General features: G+C 37.1%; 1 long non-coding RNA gene across 1 annotated transcript in view; it reads right to left on the bottom strand.

Moving 5' to 3' along the window:
- Window positions 1–6,871: 6,871 nt before the first annotated feature.
- Window positions 6,872–10,701, bottom strand: part of LOC106901165 — a 10,032-nt gene continuing 6,202 nt past the window's right edge. The window contains exons 3-5 of the long non-coding RNA XR_001414264.1: window positions 10,573–10,627; window positions 9,275–9,358; window positions 6,872–8,571 (exon numbers count right to left, since the gene is read on the bottom strand). This is a non-coding gene — a long non-coding RNA (uncharacterized LOC106901165). The remainder of the gene's footprint in view (window positions 8,572–9,274; window positions 9,359–10,572; window positions 10,628–10,701) is intronic.

Here is a 10,701-nt window from a genome sequence, read left to right as displayed (position 1 = left end):
CTAGACAAAAAAAAAAAAAAAAAAAAAAAAAAAAAAAAAAAAAAAAGTCTTCTGCTTTGTTATTCAGCAGGTAAATCCTGCAGATTTAGAACACAGGCATTTTTAATAGACACGATTAAGGACAGGTTCCTAATCCAACTGAAGCCTATAATAGTACTTATAGACTGATCCTTTGATTTACTGTCTGAACTGAAAAATTAAGAGAAAACATATTACTTTGATCCAAGACTGAAACAATATAAGTTTCAATGGGTTCTGCAGGTTTAAAAAAAATGCAAAATTTAATCTGCACCAAAAAAGCCAGGTGTTTTTAGCAAATTTTTGAAGTTTGCTTTATTAAACAAAAGTATATTTCAGTTTGAAATGTCATTTCAAAATGAACAAATCAAAACACTGCAATTAGAAGACATCTGAGAAAATGTTTTGACTGAAAAAAAATCTCCTTTTTTCCCTCCAATCAAGCAGTAAAAATCCAACATGATTTCACAAGTTCTTTTCATTAATTCGTATCTCCATTATTTTAAGATTTAAAAAATATTTAAAAATAAACCAGAATTTATTCCTGCCTGCATGAATTTCCAGTCTTTTCCATGGATTTCATGGTTAGGCACTAGCAAAGAGCACCTTTTTAAAGAGTCCATTGCATTGCTAACTCATTGTTCCAAGTGTACAACAATATTCTCCCCTTACACATGTTCATACTGTCTAAAAATATATACCTGTTTTTTCTTTCTTTCTTCTACTATACTTTACTCTGAGGTGCTTGTGTTAAAAAAACGTTTGACTGGAAGAAAATAGGTTGAACAATCTGTCCATCACTCTGTCACACTCTGTCATTATTTCTGTCTGGCTTCTTACGAAAGGGTTATATTTCTAATTAGTTAAATATATATATATTTATCATCAGGCAGAGGTAGCCCTCCGGGCTGTCACCATGGTGTTACCGTGTTGCTGTTGCAGCTTTCATATGAACAGAATTAAAGCCAATACTGAAGCCTTGCACCCAAGACAGCATTACTACTGCAGTGATATCAATACCATTATCTCTTTCCATCTGCCCTATGTCTGAGCAATGTACTTAGTAACAGCATTGCAGTCTTCAGTCTTGGAGTCCCTCTTCCTTTACTATCTTGGGTTTAAGAGCCTTCTATTAGAAAAAGAAGATCCCAACTGGAATGGGATTATAATGCAATCATCCGGTTCAGAACATTATGCCATGATTTTAGCTGCATGCTAGAAACTCCCTCTGCTCCTGGGCTTAATGAAATTTGAACTTATATGGTTCAGCACAGTTTTTGGAAGACAACCAGTAAGTATGGGAGGTTTGCAGTTGAGACAAGGGGCTTGTTTGCCAGGATTTGACTCTCTCGAGGAAAGCTAGCTGCAGGGCCAGATCTTTTCTTTTCATTGGATATAAAACAGCTATGCTCATAGCTGTATTTACTGGTGATGGCAGCCCGTAATAGAGCTGTATCTTTCCAGCAATACTTTAACCAGAGAACATCCAGTAATGACTGCAGCTGTATACCCACTCAATGGTGCTTTGCCACTATAGAATACAGTATTCAAGAAGGGGCACTTGACTGCAGCAGTGCATTTAAATGTGGAAATCCACCTATTGAGTAAAAATCGCACGCTACACCTTCCTAGGTGTTACTGTATGTGAAATTATAATACGTAGATATCCTAGAATGAAAAAAGAAAAGCTGTGTACCTGCACACAACTGCTTGTTCTATTTTTCAGGCTAACAGCTTAGCTGTAACATTTGTGCATTAGCTAAATAACATCTCAAGGGGAGCTGGAGATAGAACCTTGATGTCTCCTGATTGTACGTGTGTGAGTTTGTGCTCTCAAAGGATGGTCCTTAAAAAACTCCCTGCTGGAAGCTATTGTGCATATTGTAAAAGGACCGTTGCTAAGTGCCAATTGAGCTAGTACTGTATACTTGCCATTTTAAAAGAAGATTTCATACCACTTGATTATGTTAAATAGAAATGTTTGAAATTTAAACTGAATTACATCAAAATGGCACAGTAGTTATACGTCTAAAGAGCTGCTGCTACTCTCTCTCATAACTAATGTCAATCCCTTCTGGTAGACGGTTTTATGTGAAACTGTGACACAGAGTATATTACAGGCGAAGTTTAGAGAGCCTTGATGTAAAGAAGTCATAAATAAATACTACCGTAAAACCAGACCTGTGTTTGTATTAACAAGCAAGAACTCCTTTGCGATAAAGTACTTCAGCCAAAAAGAGATACCATTTTTTAAGGTCAGAACTTCATCTTTAGCCTTTAAGTTGCATTAAGGTGTTAGAGGTTTTTCTGTGCAGATGACCGTTATTTAGGGGAACTCAGTGAGTTCCACTAATACATTCTAGAGAATATATTTCATAGAAATAGTGCAGAAATTACCTCAAGATAACTGATCAAGAACAAAAAGAAATAATAATATTAACAATAGCTAGTCAGCGTCAGAGTCCAACTGGAATCAGAAATCCAAGATCATTATCAGTCAAATGGGAGAGGAAAATGAATGATATGGCACAAAAAGCTGGAAGTTTACTAAGAAAAAAAAAAAGGGGGAAAGAAATGGGTGCCTGCTCTGTATGTACAAATCTGGTATTTTTATGATCTGTAACTAATGACATTACATGCAGAGATGGGCAAAAATAATAAATTACTTTTAAAAAGCTACTTCAGGAATTAAGAATTTGAGAGAAATTTGATAAGTAGTTCTGGGGGAGGAGAGAAAAAAAACTCAGATACTTTTAGACTAATTTTACTATTCAGAAAACATATTCTTCCAAGTTTTCATTTTGAATTTTTTGGTTTAGTTTTTTTTCCTAAAAGAGACGAAATTCAGGTAAACTATATACTTCTTTTTCTAAAATAAATGAAATAAATATCAGTCAAATCTGAGGGAAAGGCATTGTCTGTTTTTTTTTCAAGGACTTTATATTCCAGGTGGTCTGGAAATTCTAAAATACAGTTTTTCATTTAGAGAAATGTAAAAGAAATGTAAGAGAAAAGTAAATCATTTAAACAGCTCAAATAACACTCCAGGGTCACCAAATATGTCATTACCCATTCTAGAATAGGATTTTATCCTACACTGTGATGAAATGCTCTGTTGACCACTCCCTCACCCACTCCCACTGTAGTCAATCTGATTTTACCCTTGGAAGGCAACAGATAATTTCCCTAACAAAAGAGGAATGGCACTCTAATGCATTTTCACTCAGAGTCCTGCAATGTCACCAGAATGAGATGGTTGGTGGGCTGCGCTGGAAATCATAACTTGTGGAAGGTCCTCGTATGGTTACAAGGGTGCACACAGTGGTCAACAAAATGTTGCACCCCACACACCTTCTAGAACCTTTTTCAGCTTCCTAGAGGCTGGGCTGTACAGTCTGACATGCCTCTTCATCTGATGGTTGTACTCCTGATCTCAAGCTTCGTTTCCAGTAATGGCACCTGACCTACTGGCACGTTCTAAGATAGGAACAAGACCTCAGGCTGCCTGTTCTGTTACAAAATTAAAACCTACTGTTCTTCACACAGCTGAAGATAAGCTCTTTTTAAAATGTATTGTAGTGGTATTCTTAATTTTCATTTATTATCTACAGCCTCTATACCCTCAAGACTTCTCTGTTAGGACCTTGCTGTAGTTTTAGTCTGAAACACAACTTGAAATTTCTCTCTTATTTGGCTCCAGTTAAAGCACAATAATATGTACTTTGAGTTAAATGTTGCTTTTGACTGGAATCCGGTTGTGGTCAGCTCACTCGTGGGGCAAAGAAAGAAGCGTGGCAAGTTTCTGTGGTGACAGTGCTGGAGCGTTGTAGCGGTGACACAGCAGGCCCAGTTACAGTAACTCACTCCCCTAAACAGTTACTCCTGGTAACCTCTTTTGTAGCAGGACCCTTCTTCTTCAAGCTCCCACTGTAACTGGCACACTGAAGCTCTCACACGACCTCTTGCATGAACAGCAAACACCAAGTGAAAGCACAAAAGGATCCTCTGAGGCATTAATCCTCTCCTGGATGCAGTGAACAACACCTGGCACAAGAACCAACATCCCAGGCTCAGACCAATGCCAACCTTCTTCTTCTGTTTTGGTTTGTTTGTTTAATAGAAACAATTTTACCATACAAGGAACAAATCTAAATATGCAGGGTTTAGCTTTTTATAGCTTTACTCTTGATTTCTGTTACTTTATCAAGTAGTCAAGAAATTATTACTATCTTTGATAGTCTCTGGAGCATTCCAGAGCTGGTTTGGTTTGTTTGTTTGTTTGTTTCTTCTTTTCTGTAATTTACTTATTTAGTTCATTTCTATTTCCTAGTCAAGAGGCAATATCGCTGATTTAATAAGTAAGCAAAACTAGCACCTCAGGTCCTTCATTTTTAAGCTCCTTCAAAGCTTTTTAGCTTCCAGTTTTCAAACTCTTTTGAATGCCTGATCCTTACTTGTTTATTGTTTGACTTTATTTCAAACTGAACAAGAAGAAAATACCTTCCTGCACTTTTCATTCTCATGTTTTGATGAGTTGAAAAAAGAGGGGTCATTATGGTTATGTTTGTGTCCAGGAAAAATCAGCTATAATATATTTACTAGTCGTGTTAGAAAAGCACAGTTATGCAACTATGGCTGCAAAAAAAGCTCTTCAAGGGATAGAGCTATACATGTCCCCAGAATAAAAGCCTTTGACTAAAAGCATTTGCAAAGTACTAATTCTTACCTTCCACTACCACAACCTCCTTTGCACTTATATTAATGTTTACAGTGTAAATGTTGTACCCATTAAAGGGGTATATAGTGTATAAGTATGGACTGATGAATCATCATATAAGTGAGTGAGTGTGCTGGAAACTGAGGATTATGTAGTACATGTGATGTACCTTCTATTACAACACTCATTTGTTCACTGAAGTATTTTAAAATGTGTAGATTTAAAATAATAAAGAAAATCTTTTTTTTTTTACATTTTGCTTTGAATTTTTATGCTGAATTTTATTGAAACATACTTTTTAAAATCAGTCATTTTAGTATCCATTTTTATCAAATTATAATCTTTTACCACTTAATAATAGAGAAGCAGAAGCTTTTTAAGCACATAACAACTGTGACAATTTGATGGAATTCAGTTTGAGTAATAATTTTATTAAATAATATATTTCTTTTTAAAAATACCATTTATTAAAACATTATCCACAATTTATGCAGAGCAGTAAAGCAAATGTCATTTTTAAACACGCGACCCACCTCTGCTGAAAGCACAGCACAATCACAACATGTTATAGTAAGCGTTGGCATGCTTTGGAACACAGGATGACTCTGTCAATAGATTATTAAGCCTAGAGATGAGAGCCCAGCATTTCTGAGCTAAATACTACTTACTTCTATCTGTGCATCTCCATTGATTCTAAAGAGTTTTCATGGGTTTAACTGAAGACAGGATACGATTGTCAGCACCTAGTGCATGAAGACACAGTTGTCTGACATAATTAAAGCATTCAGGAGCTTCTAAAAAGCAAATTTTGGTCTTTTTGAACATCTTCAAGTCTGGTGTCCCAGGGAAAGTGAAGTACTGGGTACAGGATCTGGCAGGCACTAATATAAAAGCAACCTCAGCATGGATACTTTCAGGAAAAATCAGGGCAAATAATCAGAAACATTCCTTTGGCAATCAGATCTTCAGGTGAAGGATGGAAATAAAATTCCTTAAATTGAAGCTCTTCTGTGGAAATGAGACCCACCCAGAAGATGGAAAACATACTGAAATACAATAAACTGTCACATATAGCAAGTAGCAGGGACTAAAAGCAAAGGTAAAGGTCTACATATAAAATTTCAGAAATGAAAGCTGTCACTCTCAGTAAGAGCACCAGAAATATTTCTGCTCACACTTCAGTTCATCCACAAAACTCCCAAGAAGAGTTTCTTCCACGACACCTGGACTGTCTTGGTGGAGCATCAAGCTTATGACATTCCTTCTTTTGCAGCTATATTTATCTCCGTAGACTATTTTAAATTTTGTTCTAAAGATTAAGACATTTGCGTGGGAGGAGGATGAGCTGCATCCTCCTTCTGCAGTCTAAAAAACCCACGAGTTCAGAGTGTGGACTCAGCTAAACGGGCAAACATCTATACCTGATGATGGTCTAGCTACTCCTCAGAGAGGTTTCATGAGTGAATGGAACTGGTCTGGAGAAGGGACTAATGACATCACAGTAGTGGGCAGGAGTCTGATTTTGCTTAGTCATTGAAAGAATAGAGTATTACGCATACAAAGGGGAACACTGCCAATGAAAGAGCCTGAGAGTGCTCCAGCCCCTGCGCCTCATCGACTGAAGGAAAGGGTACATAGAGGAGACAGGCGTAGTGACTCTGGAGTCCCTTAGGCAGAGGTCGGAGCCGAAACACAGAGAATCTACAGTTTCCTTTGCCTGTTCTACATGTAAAAACATCTGATAAAAGAAAATTAAAAACCAAGTTTGGATTCACATTAAACCATTTCCCCCAACTTTTTTTTTTTTTTCATTTTGGTGAGAGGAAAGTTTTAAATGGTAAATTTTATTTGAGACTATTAAATATTTTTCATTACTTTCACTTCAGAAATCTCTTTTCACAAGGATTTTTAGAAGGAAACTGTTGTTCTTACAATTTGGTCTGCCTTCTCCTGTCACACACAACCAGCATATCAATAAACATTTTTGTTACAAAATTTGATTCTTCATGCCTGGAAAAAAGCCAACAATTTTGAAAAGAACTCCAGTCTCATCATACAGTTCCATAAGATGCAGAGAGATGAGTCTGTGCATTGCCAGAAAACAAAGCTCCTGCCTCCTACCAACATCTGCAAATTCCTGGTCTTTACAAAATTCTACTGTCTCAGGAGCCTGCCAGACTTCACTGTAGGCAACTTTAATTCCTTAAAATGGCAGAAGCAAAGCTATTAGATCAGCTGAATGTTTTTCCGCCGTGTTAATGAACAGGAAAAAAAAAAGCCCAAAGCAGCACGAGAGCTGCTGCAAGGGAGGGACAACTGCCTTGCCAGGAGCAGGGTGGAAAGAAGGAAACATAGGAGGAGAGGTGAGGAAGAAGAAGAGGGAATGCTCTCTTCCTTTTGGCAGCATCATGCCAGTAGGTCAGCTGAGCTACTGTCAGCCTCTGGTTTTAGAGGTCTCAACACTAACTGGTCTCTATTTTTAAGATGTTTATTAATGGAAGAGCTCATAAAAGGCTACTTTCATTTCTTGAGGGAACACTGTGAACACAAGTCTCCCAACCAACTTAATATGTGCTTGGGTTAGTACATCTGCCACTGGAACAAGTCCATTTCTTGCTAGGGTGAGATTAAGCCTTTTCATATATAAGTGCTGACTTGTCAGAAAATAATCTTCTTAAACATTTATTATTTTACCATCAAGGAATTCTGCAGTTTACTTAATCATAAAGGAAGGAATACATACAAGTTTGAAATATTTCCCATTTTTAACTGTCCTTAACTGTAAACCTTAGGGCAGGCTTTCAGGAGGTAAATTCCTTCTTTATATAAAAACTTGTCTTCCTTTAAGATAAAACTTATGTTTAGTCAGGCTTCCTAGTTTCTTTTACAAAGTTTATATAAGCCTTTTGCATTCAGTGCCTCTTACCTGACCAGCATGCATACTCCTGCATGTAAGGGAAATGTAGACATTATCAGGTTACCTTGAAAAATTCCAACTTTTCTAAGACTTGAGGTGAATCCCTGTATTTTGTTTACTTCTAAAAGATGTGTTCCATGACAGTGTTATCTCTGTTCCATATAACTCTCCTGCACCACTTTCCTACAAGAATTTTGTTGTGGATGTCCTTAATATTTCACAAGTGTTCCATAAAATACTGCTGTCTCTTTAGAATTTACTGTGTTCGTTTCCTGCCTGTAACTGCAGACAGAATATAATTCTTTTAGTGGTCTGTATGAATATTCATAAGTGACAAGCACTCTGAGTTCTAAAATACTGGATCAGGAGGTTTGGCAATTTTTAGATCAGGGCTTCTCTCAGTTGTACCCTGGGATTAAAATGTCTTTATTTCAGTGCAATAACAGAGGAAGAACACAAGATTACAATAGATTTTAACAAGAAGGAGATAACTTTGCATTATTTTTCATTCTTCTTTCAGTCTCCGTCACGAGGATGGAGTCATGCTGTGACATTCTTTTCTGGGTATTGGAACATGAGAAAGATATACTCGACTTTGAATGTCTCGAATTTTGTAACATATAATAGTTGAGTTTTACTTCTTTCACCCCAGTATTTTGCATTTTGATAGGCAAGTGCCACTTCACCGCTAAGGCCCTTCTGCTGACCTTTAACACAGCGGGTAGTTTTAGCAGTGCAATTATCAGGAAGGGTTGTGGTGTCCTGGAGGAAGTCAGCATGTGCACGTGTATAAACTGGGATATCAAGGATGTAAAAAAGCAGAGGAGCACATACCAGGCAAGTGAAGTCATTTGATCATGACAGCCCAGTCAAGCCGAAGTCAGACTGATGGTTATGTTGGAAATTCATGCTTAGCCTCCTTTATGCATTTGAGTGAAAACATAAGAGAGTAAAGATTAATGTGACCCCATTTTACTTTTTCTTCAACTACTACCATTTCCAATACAGAAAGTTCTGCCTACCAGTTAAGTAACAGGTACTCAACATACAGGAATCTAATTTACCCAATTGATATGTGTTGTTTATAAGTTTGATCGCTGGTTTCCAGTTTCACTACTGCCATTGGTCGCTTTACAGTTCTTAGATCATTGTTTTCAAATGTGGATGCCTAAAGCTATAAGCATGAACATATTTCAGAGTTTTCATCCTTAATATATAGAACTACCTTGTATGAGAAAGCAAGCCAGGATTTTCCCTTCAAAAACAAGAGGACAGCAATAATACAAGTTTCAGTGGGCTATTACTATAACATGTTCGTCAAAGAACAATCAATGTACACTGCTATAAGTAGAAAGCCTGCTCACGAAAGGTAAAAAAACCCAGACATAAATGTTCCACCTACTGTAGCTTTTGCTATTGCACTTGTAGTTAGCACCAGTACTGGTGCTGAGGAACTGCTCTTATTTTTGCTTGAACTGAAAACGTTCTCATGACAGAAGCATTTGTGCTATGTGTTACTTTTGCCCTTACAAATATAATTAAAGAAGTTTGGAGGGGTTTTCTTTCCCTTTAATGAGTAGCACCCTTTAGAAGCACACCCTCTTTGCTCTTTCATTCCTTACCGTCACTGTTTCTCTTTCCTTCGCTTGGTGGCTCTTGTTGTCATAGTTTGCCTTCCCAGGCTCCAGCCCCCCTCCATCTTCTTCCTATTCTCCCTCCAAACAAAACAAAACAAAACAAAGCTCTGTTCATTATTTTTTCTTCCTGAGACAAGTTCATGTTTTTTCAACATACTGCAGGAGGACAGTGTATGCTGATTTTGCTGCTTAAATATTATTTTTCATCGTTTCTGTGTTTATTTTTTCAAATGTGCTAAGAGACCTCCCAATGAGATCCCTTCTCTCTCCACAGTCCTCCCCTTAGGAATCTGGATGTTGCTAATATCTCTTGGGTAAAATCCAGCCACTGTGTCCACATCAAGTCAAGCTGAATTTACTCCATGCCCTGCAGCTGTTCTATGGTCTCCTTATTACAACACAAGTTTCTGTTTGTTTTATTTATTTATCATTTCTAAGTACTAGGTTTTCTGGCAAAATGTTGCCAGCTGGAAATTACATGGAAAATGTTTAGCACAGCTTTAATACATGCTCCAGAGTATGTGTACATGCATTTAATTCTTGGTAAATCAGCATTTAGGGAGTATGGGGAAATAGGCTGTGAAATGCAATCAGCTTGTCCTGAGCTACGGTGCTATTTAATAAAATCTCTAGAAAATTCAAATAGCAGAAACTCATCCAAGTCTTTAGTGCATGCATTTGCTCCTCCCTGAACTATCAATATCAAAATAGTCTCTTAGGCAACTATGTCAATGAAAAATGAACAAAAATAAATAGAAAAAAATGAATAGGTATTTCTGATGAATAACCATCATCCCTGACTGTGCTAAATCACATTTCTAATCTCTTTATTTTGAGCATTTATTAGCACGCACTTACTTCCCTCAGTTAAATAAGTATGAAGTGCTATAAATAATGTTTATGCCTCTAGGAGCTTATGTAGAGGGTCTTCTGGTTTTCTGTAGGCTTTCCCTCATTCAGAATTAACAAGTCAACTTCTCTGTTGACAAGGCATAAAATATAAAACAAGGAAGAAAACTGTGTATATCTGTATAAGGATCCTCTGTTTTCTATGTTTGAGGGGTACTGCATTGCCTCACAGATCCCCTCATAGTTGCTTGGTGCAACAAGAATTCCAATTTCAATGTCTGCTGCCATCATGCCCTGTCAGTTCAATAAAGATCTCTTCCAGCATGTTGGCCAAGCACATTAAGAGTAGGTCTGTCTTCCTCAGCAAATCATCTGTCGCTTTTATGTTGAATTCCTACCTGTGAATCATAACAAACACACACTTTGGTACTGACCTCAACAGGAATACCTCTGTGGACAACTCTACGTGTCATACATCCACCAGTAGAACTTGAAGAAAAAAGACAGGAAAAAAATTAGTAGAAACTTCTGGTGAGTATCAAGTTCTTTTCACTCCAAATTTC

This window comes from Calidris pugnax, unplaced genomic scaffold, assembly GCF_001431845.1.
Source record: "Calidris pugnax isolate Ruff unplaced genomic scaffold, ASM143184v1 scaffold44, whole genome shotgun sequence".
Taxonomy (NCBI): Eukaryota; Metazoa; Chordata; class Aves; order Charadriiformes; family Scolopacidae; genus Calidris; species Calidris pugnax.
Note: the sequence above shows the minus strand (reverse complement) of the source record. Positions and strands in the feature narration are given on the sequence as shown.